Raw genomic sequence first — 11,124 nt, forward strand, 5'->3', positions numbered from 1 at the left:
CTGTGCTAGAAAAAAAGTTACGTTATCAAAGCCTTTGCTATTAACCGACTCTAGTCCCCTTTGTAGCTGGTTACTCACGCTGTTTTTGATTTTGATAATGTCCCTGTTACATTTCAAATATCCCATGAAGTGATTCTCAATCATCTAATATAAGCTTCAGTTTATTTCATCGATAGTAATAAACCATGCTGCATATATTTAGGTTAAGAGGAGCGAATGTTTGTTGTTCATAAAAAATGAATACTAACTTACAAAAACTAGAATGGTAAGTGAATGAAGTTATCGCAATTTGAATTTCGGGTCTATATGACTCCAACGCACAGACAACGTACTGATTTCAGGAAAATTTATATAGAAAACTTTTCTTCTAGATGTTTTATAAAAATACCGCACAAAAAACAAAAACTCACGTGAACGCACCAACGTGTTCAAAACAAAAATTCACTAATAGGTTACAGCTCTTCAAAGCGCTATAAAGTCACATTGACCTCAGAACACAGACAAAGGGTTAAGCATGTGATTTACTGAATAGTTGCCGCCACTACTGGGAGAACCAGTTTGTACTGGTGTGCCTGGCTAACAATAATAATAGTGAAATACTAGCGCGTACATCTTATCAAGCTTGGTGATTGTGATCATCGCAGGGGATTGGTAGGTACTGTTGCGATTACAACTATGTTGTAAGGAACTATCAAATAGTGAGGAAGGTCGAGGCGAAGGCAAAGATTACGGTTACATGCGTAAGGTTATCGCTCGCAAAGCTCACCTCATTAACCTATTGACCAGTTTGGTCCAATTAAGTAGAGCGTTTGTAGTCTTCATTAGAGGCGAGCGATCAGGAAAACAATGTAAACAACTGACTATAACTAAGCCTAACGGTTGGCCAGCCCCCGACGAGCCCTTTTCAAAGGATTTATTGTGTTGTTTACGCAGCAAAATTATTTTCATCTCTTATCAAATTCTGAGAGAATGGAACATGCGAAAAAATAAGAAGATAGGCTATGTGTAAACAGCAGCCTGTTGTTTACACATTGTTTGCCAAAATATGCGTCTTGGAGTTAATAACATCATTGACAAAGCTCGACTTTCTTGATTTGGGTGATTGCAGAACTGTTCAAAATTCGAAATAGTTGGCAATTTCTTCAAAGGTTTCCTTCGTCCTTTCAAGTATTCCATCACGTATTACCCAGAATTCACATCACGAATTCTTTCAGATACTTCTCAGGGGATTCCCCAAGAAATTCATCACCAGATATTCTCCCAAGATTTTAACCAGGGACTTTTTTCAGAGCTTTCTCCTAGGACTCCTCCTTAAATTCCAAAAGGATTTGTTTCAGAACTTCCACTAGAAATTTCTCTAGTGATTATCTCTAGTATTTTTCTACAGATTCCTCCAGGGATTTATACAAAAACATCATGAGGGATTTGTTCCGTGATTCATCCAATCCTTCCTTCAAGAATTCCACCAAAAAATCCTCCAAAGATTTATTTCAGAATTCTTCCAGTGATACTTCAGGATTTTTTAAACAGATTGTATCAGGATTTTTTTACGATTTCACCAGGAATTCCTCTACAAATTCTCCTTTTAAAAATTCCTCTTTGGAAATCCTTCACCGATTTTCTATAAAAATTTCTTCAAAAATTCCTACACAAATACATGCAGAGATTTACTACAGGTACTCTTACAATGATTCTACCCAGAATTTTTCCAATGATTCATCAAGGAGCTCCTCCAAGAATTCCACCAGGAAGCTTTCAGCATTTCTACCTGTAATTCCATCAAAAGTTCACCAAGGAATACCTCCAGGGATTGTACCAGGCATTCCTGCTACAGGAATTTCATTAGGAATTCTACCATAATTCACCATGATTCCACCAGGTGTTCGTCCAAGAGCTCAATCAAGATTTCATCCTTAAGAATAGGCATTGATGACCGTACAATTCGTAGTTTTTGCTCCGTGATTGACCAGAATAATCGAAGTTGCACAAGGAACCAACAGATGTAGCATGGGACTAGTTTTCCATCTTCAATGCACACTTTCGAGAACTCCAAACATTATAAAGTTTATAACGGTGCCGGCCACGTCCTTACGGTCATCGGGAAGGGATGGAATGTTAGTGTGACATTCATTGTTACTAGTAATATAGATCAACTCTGCATCTCCATGGTTATCAGTACTTCAAAGACAACGTGATCATGATAAGTCGACACTTTTAGTGTCGAACAATTATTTTTTTTTAAATGATAAAAATAAGGCAAATCCAAAGGTATGGGGTTAAAACTGTAATGTAAAACATGTAAGTAGCATATAAGTTCATTTCTACCGTTGCATTCATATTAGTTGCATTTCTACCGTTGTCATGATAAAAAAAAGCGTTTCATAATATATCGTACACGCAAAATAGAAGCATGAAATGAGCTCACCAAATTGATCTTCCACCCTTGAGTAACCGTAATCCACTTTAATCAGCATGTTCATTGCACAAAAAATCATTCCGGCGTTGTGAAATCCCGAACTCAACTGCTTGGACCATCGAGAAACACTCAGAATGCGTGCAAATAAGATAAAAATAAGCTTTGGCTGCGACGAAAAATAGACGAACTTTCTGCATGGGCTATACAGTCTAGAAAACCTTTGCGTTGATTATTTTAAAATACTCGCCAACGTTTCGGTTCTTGTTGGGAAAACGTCGGGTCTTTAAGATTCAATTCTGTTCCACTCGTATATCTTTTCATTGAATACCGTTTGGCTGGATCTTTCTATTCGGTAGAGTTTTATTTTGGGGATTTATACTGTTATTTCTACGCTGGGATTTGTGTATGGCGCTTGGCGATAAGTCTTCTACAGATAACTGCCAAACGAGGCACTCAGAAACTCAATCAAGATTCCATCCAGTGAATTAACTGGAATTCCTTCAGTATGGGATGGGATTCCATCAGGTGTTTCTCTAGGGATTTTTTTTACGTTTCTTCAGGAGTTCCTACAGGGATCCCATCAGTAGATTCTCTAGAGATTAGAAGTTGTTAATAGGCTTTGAACTTGAGCTCTTCCAGGAATTCCATAAGGAGTTCTTCTAAAGATTCTATCACGAATCCCACGAATAATTCCATGAGGAGTTCCATTGGGGTTTCCATCGGAAGTTCCTGAAGGAATTCCATCAGAAGTTCTTCTGGGGATTTCATTAGAAGTTCTTCTAGGAATTCCACTAAGAACTCCTCTTGGGATTCCATCTGGAGTTCCTTCAAAGATTCCACCTGGAATTTCTCCAGGGAATCAGGAGTTCCTCTATGTATTCCATCAGGAGTTCTTCCAGAGATTTCATAGGGATTAACTCCAATAATTTCATCAGGAGTTCCTTAAAAAATATCTTAAGGAATTCCTCCGATGATTCCATCAGGAGCTCCTCCAGTCATTCCATCAGGAATGCCTTTAGGGCTTCCATCAGAGTTCTTCCGGAGATTTCATCTGGTGTTCCTCCAGGGATTCCATCAGGAGTTTGTTTAGAGATTTCGCCTGGAACTCCTCCAAAGATTATATCAGGAATTCCATCAGTATTTCTTTTAGGGATATCATAAGAAGATTATCTAGGGATTCTATCAGGAGTTCCACCTGGAATCTTATCAGGAATTTCTCCAGTGATTTCATCAATAGTGGGGATTCCATCAAGAGTTACTCTAGAGATTCCATCAGAAGTTCCTTCAGAGATTCCAACAGGAATCCCTCCGGAGATTACATCAGGAGTTTAACCAGAAAATGTATCAGATTTTTTTAGGAATTTTAAAAGGAGTTTTATCAGAGATTTCGTCAGGAATTCCTTCAGGAATTTGGATAAATTCCAACTGGAACACCTCCAGGGATTACATCAGAAGTTTTTCTAGGTATTGCATTAAAATTTCTTATGGGGATTACATCAGGAGTTCTTCCAGGGTGTTCGTGAACCACGAAAAAGGGAATTAAGGGACTACGCGCGCCATCTGCTTCTCAAAAGAAATATTGTCAATTCATCTTATCTCCCCCGTTCGTCGACATCGATAATGGCCCAAATGAGATGGAAAGAGAACTACCATGGCTGCACACCTTCTTCCGGGACACCTTGATATAAAAGGAACCTAGGGACATGTGTCACGCTCTCTTTTTATGCTGCAAGAACTTGGACGTCATTGAGGGGACTGCACGGAGAAAAGTTTATAATTGAATTAAGAGTGGAAATAGTGAAATTTGTGAACATTGTTATTAAATTGAAGAAAAATAGAAGTGAAGTAAAGAAAGTTACCTGAAAATAAAGTTATTTCGTTAAGTTAACGCGTGTGAGTGATTTACTTACCTGCCTAAGTTGCCTGCCATCCGGGATAACCTGAAAAGGAAGAAAAACTAGTGGTGATACTTACCTGAACCTGTTGTGATCTGGAATTTCCCTATCGCTAAAATTTTGGATCCGCTACCGCTCGCTGTGCTACTCGACAACTGGTCCTTCGAGCCGGATCACGTCGAATCTCCGTAAGTCCGGCAGTCCTGTGCTAGCGAGTCGCTATCATCTACCCGCCATAGTGCCCCGGAGGATTGCAGAACATCGACACTCGTCTCCATTCCTACAAGCCCGAGATACTGTTTGCTTTGACGCAACTCGGTTGGATTCTGATCATACAAGGCAATTTAATTGCCTCTAGCAGGTAATTAACCCTCCAACTACTCTACTTTCTCTCTGTGCGTGCTACGCTTGTCCATTTGTCCACAGAAACCCTTCTGTTGCCGTAATGTCCACCGAACGTCGCATTAAGACACTCAAAGGTCGGATAAAGAGTCTGACGGCATCTCTCACCTCCATCAAGACCTTCGTAGATGGGTTCGACGAGGACACGCAATCCGAAGAGATTCCAGTCCGGCTGGAGAGTCTCTGCAGTTTATGGGCGGAGTACAACACGACGCAAAGCGAACTGGAAGGGCTCGATGAAACCGCTCTCGATTCGCACATAAAGCAACGGACAGCGCTAGAAGCAACCTACTATCGAATCAAGGGCTTCTTACTGGCCCAGAATAAAACTCCTTTAAATCGAAGCCTTTCATCTACCCCTAATTCTGACATACAAGCCCCTTTGTCCACATCGCAGGTGTGATTACCGGATATCAAGTTGCCCATATTCGATGGAAGGGTGGAGAATTGGCTTGTCTTCCACGATTTGTATCTTTCGCTGGTCCACTCATCGACTGCACTCTCGAATATCCAGAAGTTTTATTATCTACGGTCATCGCTCTCGAACTCGGCTCTTCAAAAAATCCAATCAATCCCAATAAGTGCCGATAACTATGTGGTAGCGTGGAATATGCTTCTGAAAGAGTACCAAAACCAAGCGCGTTTGAAGCAGGCCTATGTCGATGCACTCTTCGACTTTTCAGTGCTCAAGCGTGAATCGGCATTTGAACTCCGCAGTTTAGTGGAGCGGTTTGAAGCCAATGTCAAAGTTCTACACCAGCTGAACGAGAGAACGGAGCACTGGGACATCTTGCTTGTCCGTATGCTCAGCACCCGCCTCGATGCAACTACAAGAAGAGATTGGGAGGAGCACTCTTCGTCCATGGAGAACGTCAAGTTCAAGGACTTGACTGAGTTCATTCAGCGACGCGTCACCGTACTTCAATCCATCCAACCAAAGGTCGTCGATACTCCGCCATCTGTCCAAGGGAAGAAGCCAGCCCAGCGTCCTGTTTCTAGCCACGGGGCCAATCAGCTCAGTCCTCGGAAATGCCTCGTTTGTTCGGATCACCACCCTCTATACTTGTGCGGAAGTTTTGCAAAACTGTCAGCTGAGGACAAGGAAAAGGAGGTACGTCGACACCAGCTGTGTCGAAACTGTTTGCGCAAAGATCATCAGTCCCGGGAATGTTCCTCGTCCACCAGCTGTCGCAAGTGCCGCGGACGGCATCATACTCTACTTTGTGTCAACGGTTTATCTTCACAATCTACGTCGAAACCTCTAAGCGCCCCACAATCAAAACTACCAACATCCTCGTCAGACTCTGATGCTCCAATTACCTCTGCATCAGCTACGCGCATGGAGTCCTCGAGTTATCCATCCGCCGGCCATCAACAGAAAACCGTCCTTCTGGCTACAGCGTTGATCACTCTCGTCGACGACAGCGGCATCGAACACATCGGACGCGCTCTGTTGGACTCGGGCAGCGAGTGCTGCTTTATCACGGAACGGTTGTCGCAGCGCATGAAGGCCCAGCGGCAGAAAATCTACTTGCCGATCAGTGGAATCGGGCAGTCAGGTACACACGTCAAGCAAAAATTCTCCTCCATCATCCGCTCACGAAGTGGCGAGTACTCCACCACTATCGATCTGTTCGTTCTTCCCAAAGTAACTATTGACCTACCAGCTACATCCGTCGATACTTCGACATGGAATATGCCACCTGGCATTCAACTAGCGGACCCCTCATTCGACGTCACCAAACCAGTAGATATCATACTTGGCGCTGAAATCTTTTTCGAATTGTTCCGCGTCCCAGGTCGAATTCCTCTAGGCGAACATCTCCCAGTACTCGTGAATTCGGTTTTTGGATGGGTTGTGTCTGGAAGGTCCACCGAGAGATCCTTCAATCCAAAAGTTGTCGCTAACGTAGCCACCATCGCCGATATTCACCAGCTCATGGAAAGATTCTGGGTTATTGAGGAAGATAGTTCACCCACAACGCATTCTGTCGAAGAGCAAGCCTGCGAGAAGCATTTCCGCCGTACTGTCTCACGTACTCCAGAGGGTAGGTACGTTGTTCGCTTGCCGTTTAAGGAAAACGTCCTCGATCGACTGAACGATAACCGAAGAACTGCTGTTCGTCGCTTTCATCTCCTACAAGGTCGTCTGGACCGAAATCCCGAGCTACAGCAACAATATAAAGCTTTCATTGACGAGTATGTGGCTCTAGGTCATATGCACCGCATACATGAATACGACGATCCTACCATCAAACGCTTCTATCTGCCGCATCACGCGGTGCTACGTGAGGACAGCGCCACCACGAAGCTACGGGTAGTCTTCGATGCTTCGTGTAAGACTCCAGCCGGTCCATCCTTGAATGATGCGCTCATGGTCGGACCAACGGTTCAAGAAGACATCCGATCGATAACTATGCGATCCCGGAAGCATCAAGTCATGGTAGTCGCCGACGTAAAAATGATGTACCGTCAGGTACTCGTAGATCCACGAGATACACCCGTCCAGCTTATTGTATGGAAGCCGTCACCAGATCAACCGTTGGAGACATACGAATTGGACACCGTAACGTACGGTACTGCGAGCGCGCCATTCCTTGCCACTCGCGTACTGATCCAACTGGCCGACGACGAATGTTCCAATTTTCCACTAGCCGCACCTGTTGTAAAAAAGGATTTCTATGTAGATGATCTGTTTTCAGGTGGAAAACACGCAGAAGAAGTAATTGAGCTTCGGAATCAGCTAGAAGCTCTTCTAGCAAAGGGTGGATTTCAACTACGCAAATGGGCATCTAACAACGAAGCAGTACTCGACGGAATTCCCCCTGAAAACCGGGCCCTGAGCACCTCAATAGAACTTGATCCCGACCAGACAATAAAGACGCTTGGACTCCACTGGGAACCTTTCGCAGATTGCCTCCGATACAAGGTCGAACTGCCATCAGATTCATCTACCCATCCTCTAACAAAACGTCTTGCTCTCTCTCTAATCGCGCGACTATACGACCCACTTGGCCTTGTGGGGCCAGTTGTGACGATCGCCAAGGTGTTCATGCAAAGTCTGTGGACCTTGAAGGACGACGATGACAAACCGTGGGGCTGGGATAGAGAGCTGCCGAAGGAGTACCAAACACGTTGGATGAAGTATCAGTCGTTGCTCCCAAACCTTAACAAACTTCGCATCGATCGTTGCATCCTCCTTCCAGAACCAGAAATCATCCAGATTCACATTTTCTCCGATGCGTCGAAACTTGCATACGGTGCCTGCGCCTATGTTAGATCTATCACCGCTGATGGGCTAGTGAAGGTTGCTTTACTCTCCGCTAAATCCCGCGTAGCCCCACTACAGAGTCGTAGCATTCCCCGTCTTGAGTTGTGCGGCGCACTATTGGCCGCCGAACTTTACAAGAAAGTCCAATCATCATTACAACTCGATGCAGAATCCTTTTTCTGGGTCGATAGCACTGTCGTTTTATGCTGGCTCAACGCTTCGCCTTCGACATGGAACACGTTTGTGGCCAATCGTACTTCCAAAATTCAGCTAGCCACCCCAAACAGTGCATGGAATCACGTTGCTGGTGAGGAGAACCCTGCTGACTGCCTTTCTCGCGGTCTCACTGCCGATGCCATCATTAACTTCGACCTGTGGTGGCACGGACCCCAATGGCTACAACAACCCCAACAATACTGGTCGATAACCCAATCTCCAACTGAACAATCACCAGAAGCATTGAAAGAGATACGTCGATCGTCCGTAGCCGTCCCATCAACCCCAACGGATCCATCCTTCATCGACATCATCGTTGGAAAATTCTCCAACTTCCATCGCCTCATTCGAGTAGTCGCTTACTGTCAACGATTCCTTCGCAACTGTCGCAAAGTTCCCTCGGGCGAGAGATCTATCGCAACAATCCTCAACGTAGATGAGCTACTGGAAGCTGAACACTGCATCATCCGTTTACTTCAATCCTTCAGCCAAGAATGGAGTCAGCTGAAAATTAATCTCCCAGTATCGTCAAAATCCCGTCTGAAATGGTTTCATCCGTTTGTATCGTCGGAGAACGTAATCCGGATTGATGGCCGGTTGGGAACTGCTGTTCAGCCATACGATGCCAGGCACCAAATTCTTCTGCCACGATCACACCCATTTTCGCTTCTCCTAGTCCGCAACTACCACGAACGTCACCTTCATGCAGCCCCCCAGTTGCTGCTCAACCTGCTTCGACAAAGATACTGGGTCATAGGGGCCAGGAGTCTGGCCAAGAACGTTGTCCACAACTGCATCGTTTGCTGTCGAGCACGCCCACGCCTACTGCAACAATTTATGGCTGAGTTGCCATCATCACGAATCACTGCCAGTCGAGCATTTTCCATAACGGGAGTAGACTACTGGGAGCCCATTCTACTCAAACCAGTTCATGGCCGTGCTGCACCAGGAAAAGCTTATGTTGCCGTCTTCATATGCTTCAGCACCAAAGCGGTGCATTTGGAGCTGGTGGGGGATCTAAGCACTGCCAAGTTCATCCAATCCCTCCGCCGATTCGTATCACGCCGAGGATTGTGCAAACACCTGTACAGTGATAACGGGAGAAACTTTGTGGGAGCCGCCAACGAGCTAAAGTGGCTCGTGAACAACAAAGACTACCAGAATGCCGTCGCACAGGAATGTACCGCGCATCAAATTCGCTGGCATTTCAACCCGCCGAAGGCGTCAAACTTTGGTGGCCTCTGGGAGGCTGCCATACAGTCTGCCCAAAAGCATTTCGTCCGCGTCCTCGGAAAAAACACTCTACCGTACGATGACATGGAGACTCTTCTGTGTCAAATTGAATCCTGTTTGAATTCGCGTCCACTTACGCCATTGAGTGACGACCCATCGGACTACGAATCGTTAACGCCAGGTTATTTTCTTATTGGATCAGCACTCCAATCGATTCCTGACGTCGATTACACCGAAATTCCATCAAATCGGCTTACCAAATGGCACCACGTCCAAAAACTGTTCCAGCAGCTATGGGAAAGGTGGCACTTAGAGTATCTTTCATCACTACAACAACGAACCAAGTGGCTTTCTCCTCCTGTTCCGATCCAGAAAAATCAACTCGTCCTACTCTGCGAGGAAAACATCCCACCGATGCATTGGCCAACCGCAAGGATCGAGCAAGTTCATCCCGGCCCAGACGGCATCGTCAGGGTAGTAACCCTTCAAACACCTGCTGGAAGTTTCGTCCGACCGGTAAACAAAATTTGCATCCTGCCGATCGCATCATCTTTGGACCAACAATCGGCGACTTCAAACTGAACGCACTCACAACAAAACAGCATCACAACAGAAGCCTCATCCAGAAAATTTTCGCATCCAATACTGTCGCAATCCATTTTCAACCAGCACCGCATCATCTGTCCTGCAAGAGTACCTAAAAGCAAAGAATACAAGGCATATTATTAGCCTGGATCAGGTAAACACCTGTCCAAATTATTTAAATTTCGCGAAACCCACTACCGGGTCTTTTGCTTTCCAGATGTCATCCTCGATTGCATCATGCCACTTGATTTGACGTTTTCCAATCAAAACAACGAAGTTCATCGATTGTGCCGCAAGCCCCGAGAGCTGTCATCCACATCGTCGTGAAAGGTGTCAGAAACAACGTTCCTGAAGGGGCCAGCATGTTCGTGAACCACGAAAAAGGGAATTAAGGGACTACGCGCGCCATCTGCTTCTCAAAAGAAATATTGTCAATTCATCTTATCTCCCCCGTTCGTCGACATCGATAATGGCCCAAATGAGATGGAAAGAGAATTACCATGGCTGCACACCTTCTTCCGGGACACCTTGATATAAAAGGAACCTAGGGACATGTGTCACGCTCTCTTTTTATGCTGCAAGAACTTGGACGTCATTGAGGGGACTGCACGGAGAAAAGTTTATAATTGAATTAAGAGTGGAAATAGTGAAATTTGTGAACATTGTTATTAAATTGAAGAAAAATAGAAGTGAAGTAAAAAAAGTTACCTGAAAATAAAGTTATTTCGTTAAGTTAACGCGTGTGAGTGATTTACTTACCTGCCTAAGTTGCCTGCCATCCGGGATAACCTGAAAAGGAAGAAAAACTAGTGGTGATACTTACCTGAACCTGTTGTGATCTGGAATTTCCCTATCGCTAAAATTTTGGATCCGCTACCGCTCGCTGTGCTACTCGACACAGGGATTTCATTAGCAGTTCCTTTAAATATTCCACATGAAATTCCTCCAGGGAATCTATCAAAAGTGTATCCAGATTCCTTCGGGAATGTCGGTAAGTCTTTCAACAGGAGGTCTTCTGGGGATTTCATCAGGAATTCCTCCACAGATTCAGTTAGGAATTCCTTCGAGGGTTCTATCGGGAGTTGCTGCATGGATTCCATTAGAAG

The sequence above is a fragment of the Aedes aegypti genome, chromosome 1 (assembly GCF_002204515.2).
Source record: "Aedes aegypti strain LVP_AGWG chromosome 1, AaegL5.0 Primary Assembly, whole genome shotgun sequence".
In the NCBI taxonomy this organism is placed as follows: domain Eukaryota; kingdom Metazoa; phylum Arthropoda; class Insecta; order Diptera; family Culicidae; genus Aedes; species Aedes aegypti.